This window comes from Hemitrygon akajei, chromosome 28 (genome assembly GCF_048418815.1).
Source record: "Hemitrygon akajei chromosome 28, sHemAka1.3, whole genome shotgun sequence".
Lineage (NCBI taxonomy): Eukaryota > Metazoa > Chordata > Chondrichthyes > Myliobatiformes > Dasyatidae > Hemitrygon > Hemitrygon akajei.
This window is the reverse complement of record NC_133151.1, coordinates 12,615,297-12,641,538: the sequence shown is the minus strand read 5'-3', so window position 1 is coordinate 12,641,538 and position 26,242 is coordinate 12,615,297. Positions and strand designations below refer to the sequence as shown.

At 43.2% G+C, this 26,242-nt stretch overlaps 1 long non-coding RNA gene across 1 annotated transcript in view; it reads left to right on the top strand.

Moving 5' to 3' along the window:
- The first annotated feature begins 14,853 nt into the window (after window positions 1-14,853).
- Window positions 14,854-26,242, top strand: part of LOC140717691 (uncharacterized) — a 69,720-nt gene continuing 58,331 nt past the window's right edge. The window contains exons 1-2 of the long non-coding RNA XR_012096584.1: window positions 14,854-15,029; window positions 21,023-21,101. This is a non-coding gene — a long non-coding RNA (uncharacterized lncRNA). The remainder of the gene's footprint in view (window positions 15,030-21,022; window positions 21,102-26,242) is intronic.

The window sequence follows — 26,242 nt, the reverse complement described above, 5'->3', positions numbered from 1 at the left end:
ATTCAAGAACATTTTCAACCTCTCACTGCTACAGTCGGAAGTTCAAAAAGGCTTCAAAAAGGCAACAATTATACCAGTGCCTAAGAAAAATAATGTGGGCTGCCTTAATGACTATCACCTGGTAGCATTCACATCGACAGTGATAAAATGCTTTGAGAGGTTTGTCATGACTCGACTGCACTCCTACCTCAGCAAAGACCTGGACCCATTGCAATTTGTCTATCATCGCAATAGGTCAATGGTAGATGCAATCTTAATGGCTCTCCACGTGGCTTTAGACATTCTGGATAACATAAACATCTACATCAGGACGCTGTTCATCAACTAAAGCTCACCATTTAATACCATCATTCCCACAATCCTGATTGAGAAATTGCAGAACCTGGGCTTCTGTACCTCCCTCTGCAATTGGATCCTCAACTTCCTAGCCAGAATTGGTGATAACATGTCCTACTCAACCCAATCAACACTGGCGCACCTCAGGGGTGTGTGCTTAGCCCACTGCTCTACTCAAGTCAAGTCAAGCCAAATCACTTTTATTGTCATTTTGACCATAACTGCTGGTACAGTACATTGTAAAAATGAGACAACGTTTTTCAGGACCATGGTGTTTCATGACACAGTACAAAAACTAGACTATATACACATGGCTGTGTGGCTACACATAGCTCAAATACCATCTATAAATCTGCTGACGATACAACAATTGTTGGTAGATTCTCAGGTGGTGACGAGAGGGCATACAGGAGTGAGATATGCCAACTAGTGAAGTGGTGCCGCAGCAACAACGTGGTACTCAACATCAGTAAGACTGATTGTGGACTTCAGGAAGGGTAAGATGAAGGAACACATACCATTCCTCACAGAGGGATCAAAAGTGGAGAGAGTGAGCAGCTTCAAGTTCCTGGGTGTCAAGATCTCTGAGGATCTAACCTGGTCCCAACATATTGATGCAGTTATAAAGAAGGCAAGACAGTGGCTATAATTTATTAGAAGTTTGTAAATCTACTCAGTTCCATCTTGGGTACTAGCCTGCAAAGTACCCAGGACATCTTTAGGGAGCAGTTTCTCAGAAAGGCAGTGTCCATTATTAAGGACCTGCAGCACCCAGGTAGGAGGTACAGAAGCCTGAAGGCACACACTCAGTGATTCAGGAACAGTTTCTTCCCCTCTGCCATCCGATTCCATTGAATCTTTGGACAATACCCCACTTTTTTTTAATATACAATATTTCTGTTTTTGCACATTTTTAAAATCTATTCAATATAGGTAATTGATTTACTTGTTTATTTATTTTTTCTCTGCTAGACTATATATTGCATTGAGCTGTTGCTGCTGCTGCTAAGTTAACAAATATCATGTCACATGCCGGAGATAACAAACCTGATTCTGATTCATTGGTACCAATATGTACCAAAACATCTGGCTGCTCTCCCTCCCTCTCCAAAATGCTGTGGACGCGATCTGAGACATCCCTGACCCTGGTACCAGGGAGGGAAAATACCATTTGGGTGTCCCGTTCATGTCCACAGAATCTCATGTCTGTTCCCCTGACTGTTGAGTCCCCTATCACTGCCACACCCCTCTTCTTCTTCTTTCCTTTCTGCACCACAGACCTACATTGGTGGGGATGACAGCAAAGCAGAGATGGCTGAAGTTTCAGGGAATAATTATCAAGGCACAGGATAGATACTTACCACAGAACTTGTTCTCAACTGGCAAGGGTAGGCAACCGTGACTGACAAAGGAAGTTAAGGACAGTATAAAAGCAAAAGAAAGGGCATATGGTATATATAACAAAAGTGAGCGTGAAGTTGGATGAATGGGAAGCTTTTAAAATCCAACAAAAGGCAACAAAAAAAGCTATACAATGAAAAATGAGGGCAGACTAGCCAATGGTATAAACTAGGATACCAAAAGTTTTTTTCAGTTATATAAAGAGTAAATGAGAGGTGAGAGTTAAACTTGGTCCACTGAAAAATGATGCTGGTGAGGTAGTAATGGGGGACAAAGAAATCGCAGATGAACTTAATGGGTACTTTGCATCTGTCTTTACTGTGGAAGATAAAAGCAGTGTGCCAGAGGTCCGTGAGTGTTAGAAACATAGAAACATAGAAAATAGGTGCAGGAGTAGGCCATTCGGCCCTACGAGCCTACACCACCATTCAGTATGATCATGGCTGATCATCCAACTCAGAACCCTGTACCTGCTTTCACAAGGATCCCTTTAGCCACAAGGGCCATATCTAACGTCCTCTTAAATATAGCCAGTGAACCGGCCTCAACTGTTTCCTGTGGCAGAGAATTCCACAGATTCACCACTCTCTGTGTGAAGATGTTTTTCCTCATCTCAGTCCTAAAAGGCTTCCCCTTTATCCTTAAACTGTGACCCCTCCTTCTGGACTTCCCCAACATCGGAAACAATCTTCCTGCATCTAGCCTGTCCAATCCCTTTAGAATTTTATACGTTTCAATAAGATCCCCCCTCAATCTTCTAAATTCCAGTGAGTATAAGCCTAGTCGATCCAGTCTTTCTTCATATGGAAGTCCTGCCATCCCAGGAATCAATCGTGAACCTTCTCTGTATTCCCTCTATGGCAAGAATGTCTTTCCTCAGATTAGGGGACCAAAACTGCACACAATATTCTAGGTGTGGTCTCACCAAGGCCTTGTACAACTGCAGTAGAACCTCCCTGCTCCTGTACTCAAATCCTCTTGCTATGAATGCCAACATACCATTTGCCTTTTTCACCGCCTGCTGTACCTGCATGCCCACCTTCAATGACTGTTGTACAATGACACCCAGGTCTCGTTGCACCTCCCCTTTTACTAATCGGCCACTGTTCAGATAATAATCTGTTGTCCTGTTCTTGCAACCAAAGTGGATAACCTCACATTTATCCATATTAAACTGCATCTGCCATGAATTTGCCCACTCACCTAACCTATCCAAGTCACCCTGCATCCTCTTAGCATCCTCCTCACAGCTAACACCGCCGCCCAGCTTCGTGTCATCCGCAAACTTGGAGATGCTGCATTTAATTCCCTCATCTAAATCATTAATATATATTGTAAACAACTGAGGTCCCAGCACTGAGCCTTGCGGTACCCCACTAGTCACTGCCTGCCATTCTGAAAAGGTCCCGTTTACTCCCACTCTTTGCTTCCTGTCTGCCAACCAATTCTCTATCCACATCAATACCATATCTCCAATACCGTGTGCTTTAAGTTTGCACACTAATCTCTTGTGTGGGACCTTGTCAAAAGCCTTTCGAAAATCTAAATATACAACATCCACTGGCTCTCCCCTATCCGCTCTACTAGTTACATCTTCAAAAAATTCTATAAGATTCGTCAGACATGATTTTCCTTTCACAAATCCATGCTGACTTTGTCCAATGATTTCACCTCTTTCCAAATGTGCTGTTATCACATCTTTGATAACCGATTCTAGCATTTTCCCCACCACCAATGTCAGACTAACCGGTCTATAATTCCCTGATTTTTCTCTCCTTCCTTTTTTAAAAAGTGGGGTTACATTAGCCACCCTCCAATCTTCAGGAACTAATCCAGAATCTAAGGAGTTTTGAAAAATTATCACTAATGCATCCACTATTTCTTGGGCTACTTCCTTAAGCACTCTGGGATGCAGACCATCTGGCCCTGGGGATTTATCTGCCTTTAATCCTTTCAATTTACCTAACACCACTTCCCTACTAACATGTATTTCCCTCAGTTCCTCCATCTCACTAGACCCTCGGTCCCTTACTATTTCCGGAAGATTATTTATGTCCTCCTTAGTGAAGACAGAGCCAAAGTAGTTATTCAATTGGTCTATGATCAATTCACCTGTTTCTGACTGTAAGGGACCTACATTTGTCTTGACCAATCTTTTTCTTTTCACATATCTATGAAAGCTTTTACAGTCAGTTTTTATGTTCCCTGCTAGCTTTCTCTCATAATCTTTTTTCCCTTTCCTAATTAAGCCCTTTGTCCTCCTCTGCTGGTCTCTGAATTTCTCCCAGTCCTCAGGTGTGCCGCTTTTTTTTGCTAATTTATATGTTTCTTCTTTGGACTTGATACTATCCCTAATTTCCCTTGTCATCCACGGGTGCACTACCTTCCCTGGTTTATTCTTTTGCCAAACTGGGATGAACAATTGTTGTAGTTCATCCATGCGATCTTTAAATGCTTGCCATTGCATATCAACTGTCAACCCTTTAAGTATCATTTGCCAGTCTATCTTAGCTAATTCACGTCTCATACCTTCAAAGTTACCCTTCTTTAAGTTCAGAACCTTTGTTTCTGAATTAACTATGTCACTCTCCATCTTAATGAAGAATTCCACCATATTATGGTCACTCTTACCCAAGGGGCCTCGTACGACAAGATTGCTAACTAACCCTTCCTCATTGCTCAATACCCAATCTAGAATGGCCTGCTCTCTAGTTGGTTCCTCAACATGTTGGTTCAGAAAATCATCCCGCATACATTCCAAGAAATCCTCTTCCTCAGCACCCTTACCAATTTGGTTCACCCAATCTATATGTAGATTGAAGTCACCCATTATAACTACTGTTACTTTATTGCACGCATTTCTAATTTCTTGTTTAATGCCATCCCCAACCTCACTACTACTGTTAGGTGGCCTGTACACAACTCCCACCAGTGTTTTCTGCCCCTTAGAGTTATGCAGCTCTACCCATATTGATTCCACATCCTCCAGGCTAATGTCCTTCCTCTCTATTGTGTTAATCTCCTCTCTAACCAGCAATGCTACCCCACCTCCTTTTCTTTCCTGTCTATCCCTCCTGAATATTGAATATCCCTGGATGTTGAGCTCCCATCCTTAGTCACCCTGGAGCCATGTCTCTGTGATCCCAACTATATCATATTCATTAATAACTATCTGCACATTCAATTCATCCACCTTGTTACGAATGCTCCTCGCATTGACACACAAAGCCTTCAGGCTTGTTTTTACAACACTCTTAGCCCTTATACAATTATGTTGAAAAGTGGCCCTTTTTGATTTTTGCCCTGGATTTGCCTGCCTGCCACTTTTACTTTTCACCTTACTACTTTTTGCTTCTACCCTCATTTTACACCCCCCTGTCTCTCTGCACTTGTTCCCATCCCCCTGCCACATTAGTTTAAATCCTCCTGAACAGCAGTAGCAAACGCTCCCCCTAGGATATTGGTTCCAGTCCATCCCAGGTGCATACCATCCTGTTTATACCAGTCCCACCTCCCCAGAACTGGTTCCAATGCCCCAGAAATTTGAATCCCTCCCCCTTGCACCATTTTTCAAGCCACGTATTCATCTGAAATATCCTCCTGTTTCTACTCTGCCTAGCAAGTGGCACTGGTAGTAATCCAGAGATTATTACCTTTGTGGTCCTACTTTTTAGTTATCCCCTAACTCCCTAAATTCACCTTGTAGGACCTCATCCCGTTTTTTACCTATATCGTTGGTACCTATGTGCACCACAACCACTGGCTGTTCACCCTCCCATTCCAGAATGTCCTGCAGCCACTCAAAGACATCCTTGACTCTTGCACCAAGGAGGCAACATACCATCCTGGAGTTTCGTTTGCGGCCGCAGAAACGCCTATCTATTCCCCTTACGATCGAATCCCCTATCACTATAGTTCTCCCACTCCTTTTCCTTCCCTCCTGTGCTGCAGAGCCACCCATGGTGCAATGAACTCGGCTGCTGCTGCCTTCCCCTGATGAGACACCTCCCCCAACAGTATCCAAAACAGTATATCTGTTTAGGAGGGAGATGACCTCAGGGGACTCCTACATTACCTGCCTGCTGCTACGCTGTCTAGTGGCCACCCCTTCCCTTTCTGCCTGTGTAGCCTTTACCTGCGGTGTGGCCAACTCACTGAACGTGCTATTCACGACTTTCTCAGCATTGCGGATGCTGCAGTATGAATCCAATCGCAGGTCTTATTTCCTTTCTGCTGCCTTCCTCCTTTCTTAAAGAGTGGAGGGACATTTGCAATTTTCCAGTCCTCTGGCACAATGCTAGAGTCCAATGAGTTTTGAAAGATTATTACTAATGCCACCACAATCTCTACCATTACCTCTTTCAGAACCTCAGGCTGCAGTTCATCTGGTCCATATGGTCTATGTGCCCTTTGGACTGTCAGATTCCATCGCAATAGTAACTGCACTCGCTTAGAGGACTACAGATACTTGAGGGGAGCATGGGAGCGATCATGCAGAATTGGAAGACACACGTGTGAATTTTACACTGTGATAGTGTTTCTGCAGCAGCCACAAATTTCAGGGACAGACAAAGTAGAATATACGGATCCAGACAAAGTAAACTGAGCTGGTAAATTTGACCCAGAAACTTCAAGCCATAGACTGAAGACCCTTTCATTTGATTTAACAAAGTTATGTTAGATATCAGAGAAAAGTGATTTTCAACACTTGCTCATAGACAGATTCAGGGGATTCAAGGAATTCAACTACTCACATTATTTGCAGAATGTTCCTTTTTGTAATGAGTAGACAAAATATGAACATGTTATCAGGACACAAAAGGATATTATTGGCAAAGACACAAACTGCAAGATAAGCTTAGTTGCAGTGGGAAGAAGCATTTGGGGAAAAAGGCAGAGGTACATAGCCATTTGTTCTGTATATCTCCTGGCTGACCTTCTTCAGAGGGAACAGGTGTCAAGTAAAGGAAAAATTTACTCCTATCCCTTTATGTCAAGCCCATGTCTGTCTCAGAAATGTTTGGGAATCCTCTTTGTGTCATAAAAGAGTTAGCTCATAGGTCAGTTGCTGCAATGGTGAGATAGGTACAGAGTTCAAGGAGACCCATGATAATATTGACCAGCGTTGTCCCTCCTCTTGGCCTATTTAATGGGGCAGCGAAGATGGAGCTTTTCTCTGAGTCTAAGCCATTTCTAAAATGTCTGCTTCTCCTATCCTCTTAGAGCTGAGTCACATCCAGCAGAACCACAGAGTTATTCACACCACATTTCATGAGACGTCTCTATTTATAATTCAGATCAAGTTGACAAGAACAATGTCTTTGGTGAACTCTCTGAAGAATTGACAGAAAGTCACTTCAGCCCAATGAGTCTGTGCTAACTTCAACCATCCACTTATATTAATCCAATGTTTTAAAAATATGGCCTCCAACTCCTCCAAAATCTGACATTCGCCCTCACCTGAGGCCAGTTGACCTTTTGGTGATATTACCACTCTATTATGTAGTATTTCTGTGCTATCATTCCCTCAAAACTGATCAATAAGCTTCAAGATTTTGGCCTCCTTGTACAACTGGATCCTCGATTTCCTCACTTGCAGACCCTAGTCAGTTTGGATTGGCAACAACATCTCCTCCACAATAACATATCCAGCTCTCTGACAATCAACACTGGCACACCTCAGGGATGTTAGCTTAGCCCACCGCTCTACTCTCTGTATACACATGACTGTATGGCTGGGCATAGCTCAAATTTTTTTTGTGTGTGCCATACTCTGCCAGAGCCTTGGCACCCACTTTTTTTTTCAAGTGGTTGTCTTGGAAGAAAGATTCTGTGAGTGGTCCCCCACCTCCTTCTCACAGTGTTTTTTTTTATGAGGCCGAGTTGTAAGCTCAACATTCAACCCAGCATGGATGGAAAGCAGTGTCCAGGAGCAGCCCAACTGAATTGCTCCGGGAACCTTCGCTCTGGAGTCCGGCGCTGATGTTACTACACCACCAGCCGGCCAATAGCTCAAATACCATCTATAAATTTGCTGATGATACAACCATTGTTGGCAGAATCTCAGGTGGTGACGAGAGGGCGTTCAGGAGTGAGATATGCCAACTAGTGGAATGGTGCTACAGTAACATCCTGGCACTCAATGTCAGTAAGACAAAGGAGCTGATAGTGGACTTCAGGAAGGGTAAGACGAAGGAACACATACCAATCTGGAGTTCATTGAGGACATAATGAGTGCAGTGACTAGAGGGGAACAAGTGGATGTCGTATACTTTGATATCCAGAAGGCGTTCGATAAGGTGCCACACAAGATAAGATATGGATGCATGGAGTCAAAGGAAGTGTATTGGCATGGATAGTGGATTGGTTAACCAATAGAAGGTTGGTATAAATGGATGTTTCTCGGGTTGGCAGTCAGTGGTGAGTGGGGTGCCACAGGGTTCGGTGCTGGGCCTGCAGCTGTTTAGCATTTACACTGATGATTTGGAAGAGGGGACTGAGTGTAGTGTAGCAAAACTGGCTGATGACACTAAACTGAGTGGAAAAGCAAATTGTACAGAGGATGTGGAGAGTCTGCAGAGGGATATAGATAGGTTAAGTGAGTGGGCCAAGGTCAAGCAGATGGAATACAATGTTGGTAAATGCAAGATGCACTTTGGAAAGAATATTATAAGAGCAGATTATTATTTAAACGGTGAAAGATTGCAGCATGCTGTTGTGCAGAGGGACTTGGGACTTGTTCTTGAATCGCAAAATGTTGGCTTGCAGGTACAACAGGTTATTAAGAAGGCAAACAGAATGTTGGCTTTCATTGCTAGAGGGATTGAATTCAAGAGCAGGGAGGTCTTGCTGCAACTATACAGGGTACTGGTGAGGCCGCACCTGGAGTGCTGTGTGCAATTCTGGTCTCCATACCTGAGGAAGGATATATTGGCTCTGGAGGCAGTGCAGTGGAGGTTCACCAGGTTGATTCCAGGGATGAAGGAGTTAACCTATGAGGAGACATTGAGTCACCTGGGACTATATTCTCTGGAATTCAGAAGAATGCAAGGGGATCTTATAGAAACATACAAAATTTTGAAAGAGATAGATAAGATAGAAGTAGGAAAGTTGTTTCCATTGGTAGGTGAGACTAGAACTAGGGGACATTGCCTCAAGATTCAGGGAGAAGGATTAGGATGGAGATGAGGAGAAACTGTTTTTCCCAGAGGGAGGTGAATCTGTGGAATTCTCTGCCCAGGGAAGCAGTTGAGGCTTCTTCACTAAATATATTTAAGATACAGTTAGATACATAGTAATGGAATTAAAAGTTATGGAGCAGGTAGATGGAGCTGAGCTTACAGACAGATCAGCCATGATCTTATTGAATGGTGGGGCAGGCTCGATGGGCTGCATGGCCTACTCATGCTCCTATTTCTTATGTTCTTATGTAATCCTTATAGAGGGATCAGAAGTGGAGAAAGTGAGCAGCTTCAAGTTCCTGGGTGTCAAGATCTCTAAGAATTTAACCTGGCCCCAACAAATCGATGTAGTTATAAAGAAGGCAAGACAGCAGCTATACTTTAATAGGAGTTTGAAGAGATTTAGCATGTCAACAAATACACTCAAAAACTTCTATAGATGTACCATGGAGAGCATTCTGACAGGCTGCATCACTGTCTGGTATGGAGGAACCACTGCAAAGGACCGAAAGAAGCTATAAAAGGATGTAAGTCTAGTCAGCTCCATCTTAGGCACTAGCTTACAAAGTACCCAGGACATCTTTAGGGAGCGGTGTCTCAGAAAGGCAGCGTCCATTATTAAGGACCCCACACCCAGAGAGTCTGCAGAGGAACTTGGATAGATTGGGGGAATGGGCAAAGAAGTGGCAAATGAATTACAATGTTGGAAAGTGTACAGTCATGCACTTTGGAAATAAACGGGCAGACTATTATTTAAATGGGGAGAGAATACAAAGTTCTGAGATGCAACGGGACTTGGGAGTCCCTGTGTAGGATACCCTTAAGGTTAACCTCCAGGTTGAGTCAGTGGTGAAGAAAGCGAATGCAATGTTGGCATTAATTTCTAGAGGAATAGAGTATAGGAGCAGGGATGTGATGTTGAGGCTCTATAAGGCACTGGTAAGACCTCACTTGGAATACAGTGTGTAGTTTTGGGCTCCTTATTTAAGAAAGGATGTGCTGACATTGGAGAGGGTTCAGAGAAGATTCACTAGAATGATTCCGGGAATGAGAGGGTTAACATATGAGGAACGTTTGACTGCTCTTGGACTGTACTCCTTGGAGTTTAGAAAAATGAGGGGGGACCTCATAGAAACATCTTGAATGTTGAAAGATATGGACAGAGTGGATGTGGCAAAGTTGTTTCCCATGGTGGGGGAGTCTAGTACGAGAGGACATGACTTGAGGATTGCAGGGCGCCCATTCAGAACAGAGATGCGAAAAATTGTTTTTAGAGGGTGGTGAATCTACGGAATTTGTTGCTACGGGCGGCAGCGGAGGCCAAGTCAGTGGGTGTATTTAAGGCAGAGATTGATAGGTATCTGAGTAGTCAGGGCATCAAAGGTTATGGTGAGAAGGCGGGGGAATGAGACTAAAGGGGAGATTGGATCAGCTCATGATGAAATGGCAGAGCAGTCTCAATGGGCTGAATGGCCAACTTCTGCTCCTTTGTCTTATGGTCTTATGGTCATCTCATATCCTCTATTTATTGCTTATTTATTATGTTTTTCTCAGCTCAAGCTTGTAGACACTCATTTCTCAGCTATTAGGAACTTCTAGACTATTCTCGTGGTGTATACTATTGTGCCTTCCTGGAATTTACATAAATATTGCAGAGTAAGCATAATTATTTAATGCTATTGTGCAATGACCTTGGGACAATACCAGTTTTTGATATTACTGTTGGGATAGGCCCTCTTCACGTTTTATAGTCTTTCAGTTTTCTCTTTTAATTCAGCATATTTCTGGTGTTTTCACATATCGATTTCTGTAAGTTATGTGTGCTTGGAATGGCTATACTTGGGAAGTAAGTGGCTCTTGCTTATATTTTATCCTGCATTATTATATCTGGATGGTTATTCTGGATTGTCCCATCTGTAATAATGGATTGATAGAAACATAGAAACATAGAAAACCTACAGCTCAATACAGGCCCTTCGGCCCACACTGCTGTGCCGAACATGGACTTACTTTAGAAAATACCCATAGCCCTCTAAGCTCCATGTATCTATCCAGGAGCCTCTTAAAAGACCCTATTGTATCTGCCTCCAGCAGCCCATTCCACACACTCACCACACTCTGCATAAAAAAAGCTTACCCCTGACATCCCATCTGTACCTACTTCCAAGCACCTTAAAACTGTGCCCTCTCATATTAGCCATTTCAGCCCTGGGAAAAAGCCTCTGACTATTCACACGATCAATGCCTCTCATCATCTTATACACCTCTATCAGGTCACCTCTCATCTTCCGTCACTCCAAGAAGAAAAGGCCAAATTCACTCAACCTATTCTCATAAGGCATGCTCTCAATCCAGACAACATCCTTGTAAATCTCCTCTGCACCCTTTCTGTGGTTTCCACGTCCTTCCTATAGTGAGGCAACCAGAATTGATCACAGTACTCCAAGTGGTGTCTGACCAGGGACCTATATAGCTGCAACATTACCTCTCGGCTTCCACGATTGATGAAGGCCAATGTACCATATGCTTTCTTGGCCACAGAGTCAATCTGCGCAGCAGCTTTGACTGTCCTATGGACTCGGACCCCAAGATCCCTCTGATCATTATATCATTTGTGGCTCTGACTCTAAAGTTGGATCAGGATTGTACTTGTAGTAAAATACGGTTTCCTTTATGAGTTTGTATATATGAAAGCAAGATTTTGGTGAATGATATTTGCCTTTTGATTCTCCCAGTGTAAGTGATCAGATTGAATTAAATTGCTGCTGTAATGTGTTGGATTGTTTCTGGCTTTTCTTGGCATTTTCTGCATTTATCACCTTGAATTTGTTGGTCTTATATTATGAATTTCAGTTATTTTTGCACTAAAAGCCTGATCCTGTATTGCCACAAGGAACCTTTCTGTTTCTGGGATGTGGTCTCCAACTGCTCAGATCGTGGGGTTTTTCCATGGACGGTCCTGTTCTTCCATTGGTTATCTTTTTCTTCAATAGTGACAATTTCTACGTTTTTCTGGGTTGTGCTTTCATTTTAAGTTTAGTGGTGTGTACCTCTTATCAGAATTGTACATGCTCGCATGGAGTGCTGAGTCCTGTTTTTGTTGATGAAAATATATCCGGAGAAGTTTTATCTGACTATTGTGTAAATTTTTTTATGTCTGTTATTCCTCTTCCTCCTTCTGTCCTAGGTAGCGTTAAACTCAGTGTATTTGAGTGTACATAGTGTTTTCTAAAATTTGTCAATACAATTCTTATTTTTCTTTGTAAATTTTCCAGATTGGTTTCAGACCAAGATTTATGCCAAAAGATATATGTGTTAATATGTGATTATTGCCTTTGTTACACATACAAAACACTGGAGGAACTCAACGGGCCAGGCAGCATCCATGGAAAAGAGTATGGTCGACATTTCCTTTGTTATATTTTTACTACTGAGCAATTTAGCAGATTTCCTTAAGCTTTGAAGTAAATACTGTTGAAAGTTTTCCCTTTATCCTTCACAAAATATTTGTAATTAAAAATAAATATTATTGTTGTGGTATTATTTTTCTCGGCTCAAGCTGGTAAAATCTGAGGTGCAGGCATAGCCAAACCACTGATTTCTCAATTGCTATGAACTTTTCTAGTGGTGTTTAGTACTGTGGCTCCCTGGAGGTTTACATAGATATTGCTAGGTAGGCCTAATAGTTTAATGCTGTTTTGTACTGACTTTGGGATGATACCAAATGTATACATTGCAATTGATATACGATTATTATTTATTTTTCATAGCTCAAGCTGGTAAAACCTGAGATACAGGCATAGCCAGAGCACTCATTAGTGATTTGCTAAGAACAATGATAATAATAATATTATTTCTCCTTTCGTTTTGTATTTGCACAGTTTGGTCCCCTTTGCTCTCTGATTGACCACCTTGTTGGTGTAGTCTTTCATTGATTGCATTCAGTTTATTGGATTTATAGTGTATACCTACAGCAAAAAGAATCTCAGAATTGTACATAGTGACATAAATGAACAGAAAAAATAAATTTACTTTGAACTTACCAATCTGGATGTGTTTGGGGTATGCAGGAAACAAGAGCATTCAGGGCAAAATCTTCAGGATCATAGGGAGAACGTGTAAAATCCAGAAAGTCAACTAATTGTCATTCACTGTAACAACGACACACCCCACACCTTTCACTGTGACAATGACGCATCCCACACCCCTCACTGTAACAGCGACACAACCGACACCCTCAGTGCAACACCAATGCACCCCACACCCCTCACTGTAACACTGACACACCCCACACCCCTCACTGTAACACTGACACACCCCATACCACTCACTGTAGCAATGACACACCCACACCCATCACTATAACACTGACACCCCCCCACCCCTCACTGTGACACAGACACACCAAAACACCCCCCAATGTAACATTGACACACCCCACACCCTCACTGTAGCACTGGCACACCCCTTATTGTAAAACTGACATACCCCTCACTGTAACACAGACGCAGCCCCACTGTGACACTGACAAGCCCCCCACTGTAATTGACATGACTCCACTGAAACTCCCACGCACCCCTCACTATAACACCGACATGCCCCCCCAGTGTAACTCTGACATGGCCCCTCTCCTCACAGTAACACCAACACCCCCCTGTAACTGTAAAACGACCCCACTGTAACATTGACACTCCCCCACTGTAACATCGACACCCCCCCACTGTAACACTGACACACCCCCACTGTAACTCTGACACGCCCACACTGTAATACTGACACGACCCCCACTCCTCACTGTAACTCCGACATGCCCCCCAATGTAACTCTGACACGGCTCCCACTCGTCACTGTAACATCAACGCGACTCCACTGTAACACCGACATGGCCCACATCCCACACTTTTACACCAACACCACCCCCCATTGTATCTCCGAGACACCCCCCCATTGTAACTCCGACACCCACTACTGTAATCGATACGCCCCCCACCGTAACTCTGACACACCCCTCACTGTAACACCAACATCCCCCCACTGTAACTCCGACACCTCCCCCACTGTAACTCCGACACCTCCCCCACTGTAACTCCGATACGCCCCCCATTGTAATACCGGCATGCCTCCCCCAATGTAACTCTGACACGGCCCCCACTCCTCACTGTAACACCAACATGACCCCACTGTAAAACCAACGTGGCCCACATCCCACACTTTTACACCAACACCCCCCCAATGTATCTCCGAGACATCCCCATTGTAATCCCCATTGTAATTGACACGGCCCTCTATTGTAATACCAGCACGCCCCCCACTGTAACTCAGACACGCCCCCACTGTAACTCCAACACGTCCCCTTATTGTAATACCGACACGCCCCCAATGTAATACCAACATGCCCCCCAATGTAACTCCGACACGACCTCCACTCCTCACTGTAGCACTAACACGACCCCACTGTAACACCGACATGGCCCACATCCCAGACTGTAACACCAATACCACCCCCCCCCCGCTGTAACTCCGACTTGCCCCCCACTGTAACTCCAACACCCCCCCACTGTAACACTGACACACCCCCACCCCTCACTATAACACTCTGATATGTGCCACTCCATAATGCAGTTGGGATAAATCTGCACACCTCACTTTAATATTTCCTCAGCTTCTGTTTGACAAAAGTCACCCAGTTTTTCACTATTGTGTTCTGCTCCTGAAGTGGGTTTCAGTTATTTTTTAATAAAATTTATGTATGTCCTTATGTACAAAATGAGACTTGACGTGTTATCTGCAATAAAAGTTGTTGTGAACTAGAGAAGAGACGGCGTTTGGAGTGGAGCCAGTTCCATAACCGGCCCCACAATTTTGACTGACATTGCCCTTTTAAGAGGCTGTACAAAGACCGGGGATGATGAAGTGTTTTTTTGGAACGATTTGAGTTGACAGAAGCCATCACCGAGAGTGCAGTGGAATTAGCAAGGGCTTGGATATATCACCACAAGTCAACGATACTGAGCTGGATTCAAATTTATCAAGTAGCAGTTTCTGTCGGAAAACTTTTACTGAGGTTATGGGAAGCTCTCATGCCTGGAATCAATCAATTTTACTCTTGGGGTAAGACTGTTCTGTGTCTGCTTACAATCCAACCAATGTTACTGCATTGCGTTTTGTTTGACTGGTGGATCCTGGGTTACTGTTTTTTCAATATTTTGTTTAAAAATATTTCTGACAGTTTTGTGTAAGGTTTTCATCTTTCGGGACATTTCGTGTTGGGATGTTACGCTGCAGTGAGACCACACTGAGAGTACCGGTTTGGTTGTCCTGTTATAGGAAGGACACCATTTAGATTTAGAAAGGTGCTGACAGGACTGAGTTGTAGGGAGAGCTTAAGCAGGCTAGGACATTATTCTTTTGAATGCCGGTGACCTTACAGAAATGCACGAAACCATAAGATAATGCTGTCCATAAGATGAATGCACACAGTCTTTTCCCAGGGAAGGTGAGCAAAAACTAGCGGGCACAAGTTTAAGGTGAGAAGGGTAAGAGTTAGACAGGGACCCGTGATGCAACTTCTTCCCCAGAGGGTGGTCGGTATATGGAAGGAGCTGTCAGAGGAAGTGGTTAAGGCAGGTGTATTAACATTTTAAAAACATTAATTTTAGAGAGCAAAGATTGAGAGGGGTAGGAATAGGGCTATCTGGGTGGGCATTCTGGTCGGTGTGGACCAGTTGGCATAAGGTATGACTCTATGACTTGTGTTTCTGTAATGTAATTCAGCATCTCGGGAAATTACAAAGAAATCCATTTCTCAGTGATTTATGTAGTGAGGTTACTGTTGTAATGAAGAGCTGGTGATAGCCAGTTCTTGAACAGAAAACTCCCATAACAGAGTACCTGTCCACCACACAGCAATAACTGATGTCTCTTTCCTCTCGCCACACTCATAGGCAACAAATCAGTGGTCTAGCAAAAGATTCAGTGATGCTCTGGGCTCAAACAACAGCTCATATCAAAAGAAAGTATAAAAGTATTTGTTAATCAGGATGTGGTTATTCAGTGTGAGGGAACTAAGACCTTGCATTTGCAAAGCAATTTGACTTTTCTGTGAAGAGAGCATTATTTAAAAAGGGCTGAATAGTCTCTCCATTCATGATGTCTCCAAGCTAATGAAAGCATTCAGAAGCTCCATGTAACACTTGTCCATCCTTCCCATAGTCCTGCACTGGGATTTCACAGGAAACAACCCAGCCACAGGTATGCTGTACTGACTGAAAGATGCACTGAAAGAGGGTCAGATGAGGTGTAAACTGAGGACCTCTGCACATTGATCTAGTAACAGCATTATTGAATTTTCCCTAGTATAGGACATAGAAGTGCTGACTGTGGTGTGCTACCCATGACACTCTACTGGCTGGTGTTCAGAAGAAAGATGGGTAAAATCTCATTGAAGCCTATCAAATATTGAAAGGACTAGATAGAGTGAAGGTTGGAGAGGATGTTTCCTATGGTACTGGAGTCTAGGACCAGAGTAGAAGGAAGCCAATTTAAAATGGAGATGAGAAGGAATTTCTTTGGTAAATGGTAAATCTGTGGAATTGGTTGGCATGGACAGCTGTGAAGGCCAAATCCAAAAGACCATAAGACAAAGGAACAGAATTAGGCCATTGAGTCTGCTCCACCATTCAATCATGGCTCATCCTTTTTCCCCCATCATCTCCACACCCTGGCCTTTTCCCTGTAAGCTTTGATGCCATGGCCAATCAAGAACCTGTCAATCTCCACTTTAAATATACCCAACAGCCTGCCTGTGGTAAAAAAAAATCCACAAATTCACCACCCTCTGGCTAAAGAAATTTCTCTGCATTTCTGTTTAAAATGGATGCCCCTCTATCCTGAGGCTGTGCCCTCTTTTCCTAGACTCCCCCACCATGGGAAACATCATTTCCACACTTTATCTATGCCTTTCAATATTAGAAAGGTTTCAATGAGATTCCCCAGCCTCATCATTCTAAATTCCAGCAAATGCAGGCCCAGAGCATTCAAATATTCCTCATATGATAAGCCTTTCATTCCCAGAATCATCCTTGTGAACCTCCACTGGACCCTCTCCAATGCTAACAGATCTTTTCTTAGATGAGGAACCCATAACTGTTCACAATACCCAAGGTGAGGCCTTACCAGTACCTTATAAAGCTCCAACATCACATCCCCGCTTTTGTATTCTAGACCTCTTGAAATAAATGCTAACATTGCATTTGCCTTCCTCACCACCAACTCAACCTGCAAGCTAAGCTTGGAGTTCCAAGTCCGTTTGCATCTCAGATTTTTGGATTTTCTCTCTGTTTAGAAAGTAATGGGGCATTCAACAATGGAACAAATGACGTACTTCTGCTCCTATGTGTTATGGTCATATAGTCTTCCTCTATTCACTGCCTGAACACATATTTGTCCAACTGCTTCTTAAGTGCTGTTATCAGATCTGCTTTCTACACTTTCCCTGACAGCGAGGTCCAAGTACCCATGAACATGTGCGTGTATATAAAAACTTGCCATGTTCATATTCTTTAAACTTTCCCCCTGATAACTTAAATTTGTTATTTCCATCCTAGGAATAAGACTCTACTCTATCATACTTCAATAAGGTCACTCCAGAGAATCTGGGCAGTACCCTAATGAACCTCTTCACATATAGTTCAACTCTTTGAGTGATTATGCAGAAAGTTTGAAGTTAGTAACTCATCGGGGTGTTTGATAAATTCGTGGCCTAAGCTAGAAGGAGATGAGTTACTAACTTCTGCATAATCACTCAAAGAGTTGAACTATATGTGCATGTAATGAGAGCTGTATAACTCATCTCCTTCTACCTTAGGCCACGAACTTATCAATCACCCATCCTATGGACACTTTCTGGAGGTCCAAGATCCGTATGCGCCACGACCACTGGACTAAGTGTGTAAGTGTAGGAGGGGACTATGTTGAAAAATAAATGAGCTAGGTTTTCTAAAATCGACTCCTTCTACCTTAGGCCACAAACTTATCAATCACTCCTCGTATGTTCTAAACCCAATCTGCCATCTGTCTGTTCCGATCCAGCTGGTCCATACTCTGTTCTGATTTCCAGCTGATCCATGTCCTGCTCCGATTTCCAAATGGTCTGTGCCCTGCTGCAGTCATCTGCTGCGATTTCCAGCCAGTCCGCATCCTGGTCCGATTTTCAGCGGGTCCATGTCCTACTCCGATTTCCAGCTGGTTCATGCCCTGTTCAGATTTCCAGCAGGTCCATATCCTGCTGTATTCGTCTGCTCCAATCCAGCTGGTCCATGATCTGCTCCGATTTCCAGTTTCTCCGTGTCCTACTCCAATTTCCAGCTGGTCCATATCCTGCTGTATTCGTCTGCTTCAATCCAGCTGGTCCGTGCCCTGTTCCGATTTCCAGCTGGTCCGTGTCCTAGTCCAATTGCCAGTGGGTCTGCATCTTGCTGTATACCTTAACATCCTTCTTTGCTGCTCATAATTCTGCCAATGTTGGTGAAGACATGGAGTCAGAGAGTGACTCTGGTGGTCATTATCCATTTGGTACAGCCAACCCAGTTTGTCTCAATTTATTGTGTTCAGTCCATACCTCTCTTACACTTAAAGACATTCATCATCATTGTTTGCTGTGCCATATGACATGAGCGATTATGGTCTTCACCAAGATTGTTTTTATCAAATATTTCTACAGAAGTGGTTTGCCATTGCCACCTTCTAGGCAGTGTCTTTACAAGACGGGTTACCCCAGCCATTACCAATACTCTTCAGAGATTGTCTGCCTGGTGTCAGTGGTCGCATAACCAAGACTTGTGATACAACCATCCATCACTTGATCCCACGGCTTCATGTGACCGTAACCAGAATGCTATGGAGGGCCAAGGATAACCTGAAGGCTAGTGGAGGGAAGGAGTGCCTTACACCTCCTTTTGTAGAGATGTATCTCCATCCCACCAATCAAAGACAGACCAGCTAATTCGGCCACCTATATTTCCATCCAACATATTCAAATAACAGAGGTCCAGCACTGTTATCACCACAGGTCATGGATGTGCAGTCACAATATTACCCGTCCATCAGCAGCCTCTGTCTCCTATGACCAAGCCAGCTGCCAAAAGTCACAAAGGTTCTGTTACAATAACACCTCTCTATCCTCCTATGACAAAGCCAGCTCATTGTGGATCCTGTGTCTCAATCTTTTGGATCAGTCTAGTATGAGGGAGTTCAAAATATGCTTTACTCTGACCAATATCCACTCTTCAGTTAATGTCACTGTAACAGTCTACTGTAACATTGTGATGCTGTCACACAGGTGTTGGTTATGTCACTGTAACACTGTGACACTGTCACACAGGTGTTGGTTATGTCACTGTAACAGTCTACTGTAACATTGTGATGCTGTCACACAGGTGTTGGTTATGTCACTGTAACACTGTGACACTGTCACACAGGTGTTGGTTATGTCACTGTAACAGTCTACTGTAACATTGTGATGCTGTCACACAGGTGTTGGTTATGTCACTGTAACAGTCTACTGTAACATTGTGATGCTGTCACACAGGTGTTGGTTATGTCACTGTAACACTGTGACACTGTCACACAGGTGTTGGTTAGTGTCACTGTAACAGTCTACTGTAACATTGTGATGCTGTCACACAGGTGTTGGTTATGTGACTGTAACACTGTGACATATGTATTGGTCGAATTAGCCCTATTTACCCACTATAATCAAGGCTGTTCTTCAAGAAATACAAATGGGTTGAAAAATGACAGGTGGAATTTAATGCATACAAGTGCAAGGTGTTACACTTCGGTAGGGTCAACCAGTGTTGGTCTTACACAGTGAATGGCAGGGCACTGAGGACTGCAGTGGAACAAAGGGACCTGGGAACATAGGTCCATGATTCATTGGAAGTGGCATCACAGGTGGATAAGATCATAAGAAAACTTTTGGATGCCGAGTACAGGAGATGGAATGTTATGGAAGCTGTATAAGACATTGGTGAGGCCTATTTTGGAGTATTGTGTGCAGTTCTGGTCAACTACCTACAAGAAAGATGTAAACAAGGTTGAAAGAGTACAGAGAAAGTTTACAAGGATGTTGCTGAGTCTGGAGAACCTGAGTTATAAGGAAAGATTGAATAGGTTAGGACTATATTCCTTAGAACATAGAAGATTGAGAGGAGATTTAATAGAGGTATGCAACAAACATAATTCCCTGTTCCACAGGTACTGTGGGACATTTTCTCCACTGAAAAGTGATGGGTAAAGGAATTAGAGAATTGTCTCTCATATGACCTTCACGTTATCTGGAGAGCTTTCCTGAACCCCGCTGCAGACATCTCTCTAGTTGGCAGCATCTTCCATTTAGTTAAGGGCAGCCATTCCCCCTTAAGGCTGAGATACATAGTTACAATCTTTCCATGCTTTGTCACTGATGGCAGAACTTGCTTCAAAGTTCTCTCAGGATCATGATAGACTTTCAACACAGGAGAGATTTCATAGAACATAGAAATCTCTATTTTTCTAATCTCCATTCACCTATCTAAGAGTCTCTTAAAAGACCCTATTGTATCCGCCTCCACCACTGTCACTGGTAGTGCATTCCACGCATCAACCACTCTCTGTGTGAAAAACTTGCCCTTCTTACCTACTTCCAAGCACCTTAAAACTATGTCCCCTTGTGTTAGCGATTTTAGCCCTGGGAAAGCCTCTGACTATCCGCACAATCAATGCTTCCCATCATCTTATGTACCTCTATTAGGTCACCTCTCATCCTCTGTCACTCCAAGGAGAAAAGGCCAAGTTTACTTAACCTATTCTCATAAGGCATGCTCTCCAGTCCAGACAACATCCTTGTAAATCTCCTCTGCACGCTGCCTATAGTATCCACATTTTTCCTGTAGTGAGGTGACTGGAGCTGAACACAGTACTCCAAGTGGGGTCTGACCAATTTCAAACCATCATGTTCACACTGCCTTTAACTGACTCTCATGTTTCTCTGCAATTATTCTCAATGGCAGCCACCTATTGCCTTATCATCTCCCCAACTCTCCCTACCCTTTACCACATCACAGGCATTAAAGGAAGCAAGGGAGGAGCTGGCGAGGCAGTGGTCAGTCCTCAACATCTACAGGAAGGGTGCCAGATGACTGGGTGAGTGCAATGTATAATTATTTAGCAAAGGAGACAAGAAAATACAGTGGAGTTAATTTCACTGTGGTGAACGGTAAATATAGCAGGGCAGCGTAAACCTTCAGGAAAAAGCAGCAGTTAATCAGGGGCACTCAACTTCATTTGCCCCATCACTGAACAAATTATGGACTCACTTTCAAGAACTCGTCATCTCATGTTCTCGATATTTATTACTTATTTGTTGTTATTCTTACTTTTTTCTTTTTGTATTTGCACAGTTTGTCGCCTTTTACACACTGGTTGATTCTGCTGTGGTTATTATTCTATTATGGATTTATTGAGTTTGCCCACAAGAAAATGAATCTCAGGGTTGCATATGGTGACATATTTGTATTTTGATAATAAATTAATCAAACTTTGACACTTAACGTGGACCTTACATGGGAAAGTCTATTTGACAGACTTGGCTGAATATTCCGGGGTGGTATCCAGGACCGATGAGGACAGAGCAATATATTTGATGTGACATTTGACAAAGTCCCACATGATTTTAGGTCACAGAAGTAAACCCCTAGCATCCAAGTGAGTGTGACAAATTGTCTATAAGCTTGGCTCAGTGCAGAAGACACACAGGATAATGAGTGTTAGGTGTGTTAGTGACCCTCAGGTTATTCCACCATTGGGTTCCATAGAACTCGATTCTTTACTGTTTGCAGAATGTTTCCAACAAAGACTTGAATGTAGGGGCACAGTGAAGAAGTTTAAAAGTAATACAGTGATCACGTCACTGTTCATGAAGGGAGATGCTGAGACTTCTGAGAGATAATGATGGTCTGGTCAGCAGTGTGGAAAAGTGGCAAATGGAATTTAATCCAGGGAAGATGAGCGAACATAACTGAGGATATAAGACCATAAGACATAGGAACAGAATTTGGCCATTTATCCCATCAAGTCTGCTTCACCATTCAATCATGGCTGATCCTTTTTTCCACTCCTCAACCCCATTTCACGGACTTCTCCCCGTAACCTTTGATACCATGTCCAATCAAGTATCTATCAATCTCTGCCTTAAATCCACTCAACGACCTGGCCTCCACAGCTGCGTGTGGTAACAAATTTCACAAATTCTCCACCCTCTGGCTAAAGAAATTTCTCTGCATCTTTGTTTTAAATGGATGCCCCTCTATCCTGAGCCCTAGAATCTCCCACCAAGGGAAATATCCTTTCCACATACTCTGCCTCAGCCTTTCACCATTCAAAAGGTTTCAATGAAATCCCCCTTCATCCTTCTAAATTCCAGGGAGTACAGACCCAGAGTCATCAAACATTCCTTGTATGATAACCCTTTAATTCCTGGAATCATCCTTGTCAACCTTCTCTGAAATCTCTCCAATATCAGCAGATCTTTTCTTAGTTGAGGAGCCCAAAACTGTTCATAATACTCAAGGTGAGGTCTCACCAGTGCCTTATAAAGCCCAGTATCACATCCTTGCTCTTGTATTCAAGCCCTTTTGAAATGAATATTACATTGCATTTGCCTTCCTCACCACTGACTCAACCTGCAAGTTAACCTTTAGGGTGTTCTGCACAAGGACACCCAAGTCCCTTTGCATCTCCTAATCTGTCTAGATCCTTCTGTAGTTGACCTGTTTCCTCAACACTAAAAGCCCCTCCAACAATCTTTGGATCATTTGCAAACTTGGCAAAATTCCATCATCTAAATCATTGATATACAGCATAAAAAGAAGCAGTCCCAACACTGACCCTTATGGAACACCAATAGTCACTAGCAGCCAACCAGAAAATGATCCATTTATTCCCACTCGCTGCCTCCTACCAATCAACCAATGCTCTAACCATGTTAATACCATGTAAAACCATGGGCTCACAACTTAGTAAGTAGCCTCATGTGTGGCACCTTGTTAAAGGCCTACTGAGAGTCCAAATATACAACATCCACTGCATCCCCTTTATCTATCCTACTTGTAATCTCCTCAAAGAATTCCAACAGGTTCCTCAGGCAAGGTTTTTCCTTAAGGAAACCATGCCGATTTTGTCCTATCTTGTCCTGTGTCACCAAGTACTCCATAACCTCATCCTTAATTCCAACATCTTCCTAACCACTGAGGTCAGGCTAACTGATCCATAACTTCCTTTCTGCTGCCTTCCTCCTTTCTTTAAGAGTGGAGTGACATTTTCAATTTCCCAGTCCTCTGGCACCATGTCAGAGTCCAATGATTTTTTGAAAGATCATTTCTAATGCCTCCACAGTCTCTAACGCTACCTCTTTCAGAACCCTATGGTGCAGCTCATCTTATCCAGTGACTTATATTCCTTTAGATCTTTCAGCTTTTTGAGCACCTTCTCCCATGTAATAGTAACTGCATCCACTTCTTTTCCTTCACACACGACAACATCAGGCATACTGCTAGTGTCTTCCACAGTGAAGACTGGTGCAAAATACTCATTTAGTTCATCAGCCATCTTCTTGTCCCCCATTATTATTTCTCTGGCCTAATTTTCTAGTGGATTCCTGCTAATTTTTGTTTTGTTGTATGCTGTCTCTTTTGTTTTTACATAGCTTTGAATTCCCTTGTCAGCCGCGGTTATACTCTTTTACTATTTGAGTATTTCTTTGCTTTTAGAATACACCTATCCTACACCTTTCTCATTTTCCTCAGAAACTCATGCATTGCTGCTCTCCTGTCATCTCCTTCCAATTCACTTTGGCCAACTCCTCTCTCATACCACTGTAATTTCTTTTACCCCACTGAAATACTGCTATGTCAGACTTTACTTTCTCCCTATCAAATTTCAAGTTGAACTCAATCATGTTTTGATCTTTGGATTCTAAGGGTTCTTTTACCTTAAGCTCCCTAATTGCTTCCGGTTCATTACATAACACCCAACCCAGTGTTGCTGATTCCCTAGTAGTTTCAACAACAAACTTCCCTAAAAAGCCATCTCTTAGGCATTCAACAAACTCCCTCTATTGAGATCTATTGCCAACCTGATTTTCCCAATCAACCTATGTGTTAAAATCTCCCATGACTTTATATATATAGCTAGGGTGCCTAAGACTTTTGCACAATACTGCATTAGTCAACGTGGAGTGGAGTGCGAGTTTATAAATCTGGCCGGTGCACAGGATGTTGGGAATAGCAATGGTGGAGCGCTGCGGGAGGTGTAGGAGATGTGGCAGAAAAGGAGAGCCAGGGTCAGGAGGTGCTATGGGTGCAGGTACACCCAGTCCTGAGACACCAAGCAACGTCATTTTATTCTAAACAATTAGTTACTCACTCCCCTCTCCCTTTCCCTTTTCAAGCCATGATTCCTGTCTCCCTGCCCCCTTCCCACTCTCAGTCCACAATAGAGACCCATGTCAGAATCAGGCTTATCATCACTCATATCTGTCATGAATTTTTTTCGTGGCAGAAGTACAGTAGAATAAAATTACTACAGTAAAAGTCAAGCACCTTTATAAATCAAGCTTAGAAAGTTTTTTGAGAAAGTTAGCAGGTAAGTGGATGAAGGTAAGGAAGTAGATGTTGTCTACATGGACTTTAGTAAGGTACTCTATAGAAAGGGTGCAGAGGAGATTTACAAGGATGTTGCCTGGATTAGGGAGCATGCCTTACATGAATAGGTTGAGTGAACTGGGCCTTTTCTCCTTGGAGCGGCAGAGAATGAAAGGTGACTTGATAGAGGTGCATAAGATGATGAGAGGCATTGATTGTGTGGATAGTCAGAGGCTTTTCCCAGGGCTGAAATGGCTAGCATGAAAGGGCACAGTTTTAAGGTGCTTGGGGGCGACAGTGGTGGAGGTGGATGTGGTAGGGTCTTTTAAGAGACTCCAGGATAGGTACATAAAGCTTAGAAAAATAGAGGGCTATGGGTAACCCTAGGTAATTTCTAAAGTAAGTACATGTTCGGCATAGCATTGTGGGCCAAAGGGCCTGCATTGTGCTGTAGTTTTTCTATGTTTTGATGTTTCTATTTGATAAGGTCCCGCATGGGAGGTTGGTCAAGAAGGTTTACTCACTCAGCACTCAGGATGAAGTTGTAAATTGGATCAGACATTGGCTTTGTGGGAGAAAACAGAGAAGGTCATAGATGGTTGCCTCTCTGACAGGAGGACTGTGGCTAGTGGTGTGCTGCAGGGATTGGTGCTGGGTCCTTTGTTGTTTGTCATCCATATCAATGGTCTGGATGATAATGTGTTTAACTGGATCAGCAAATTAGTGGATGACACCAGGATTGGGGGTTAAGTGGACAGTGAGGAAGGCTATCATGGCTTGCAGTGGGATCTGCATCAGCTGGATTGAGGAATGTGGTAGAACAAAGGGATTTGGGAATACTGGTACATAATTTGTTGAAAGTAGTGTCACAGGTAGGGTCATAAAGAAAGCTTTTGGCACATTGACCTTCTTAAATCAATGTATTGAGTACAGAAGATGGGATGAATGTTGGAGTAGTATAAGCCATTGGTGAGACATAATTTGGGTATCTAATACTGTGAACAAGAAGAAATCTGCAGATGTTGGAAAACCAAGCAATACACACAAAATGCTGGAGGAACTCAGCAGGCCAGGCAGCATCTGTGAAGAAGAGTAAACTGTCCATGCTTTGGGCTGAGACCCTTCATCAGGGCTGGAGAAAAAGGATGAGAAGTCAGAGTAAGAAGGTGGAGAGAGGGGAGGGAAAAACAAGGTAGTAGGTGACAGGTGAAACTGGGAGGGAGGAGGGGTGAAATAAAGAGCTGGGAAGTTGATTGGTGAAAGTGAAAGAGAAGAAGGTGGAATCTGATAGGAGAGGACAGAAGACCATGGAGGCAAGGGAAGGTAGAGGAGCACCAGAGACAGATGATGGGCAGGTAAGTATATAAGGTGAGAGAGGGAAATGGGAATGGGGAATGATGAAGAGAGGGATGCATTACTGAAGGTTAGAGAAATCAATGTTCGTGTCATCAGGTTGGAGGTTACCCAGATGGAATCTAAGGTGTTGCTCCTCCAATTTGAGTGTGGCCCCATTGGGGCAGTAGAGGAAGCCACAGACTGACATGTTGGAATGGGAATGGAAAGTGGAATTAAAATGGGTGGCCACTGGGAGATCCTGCTCATTCTGGTGGATGAAGCATAGCTGCTCGGCAAAGTGGTCTCCCA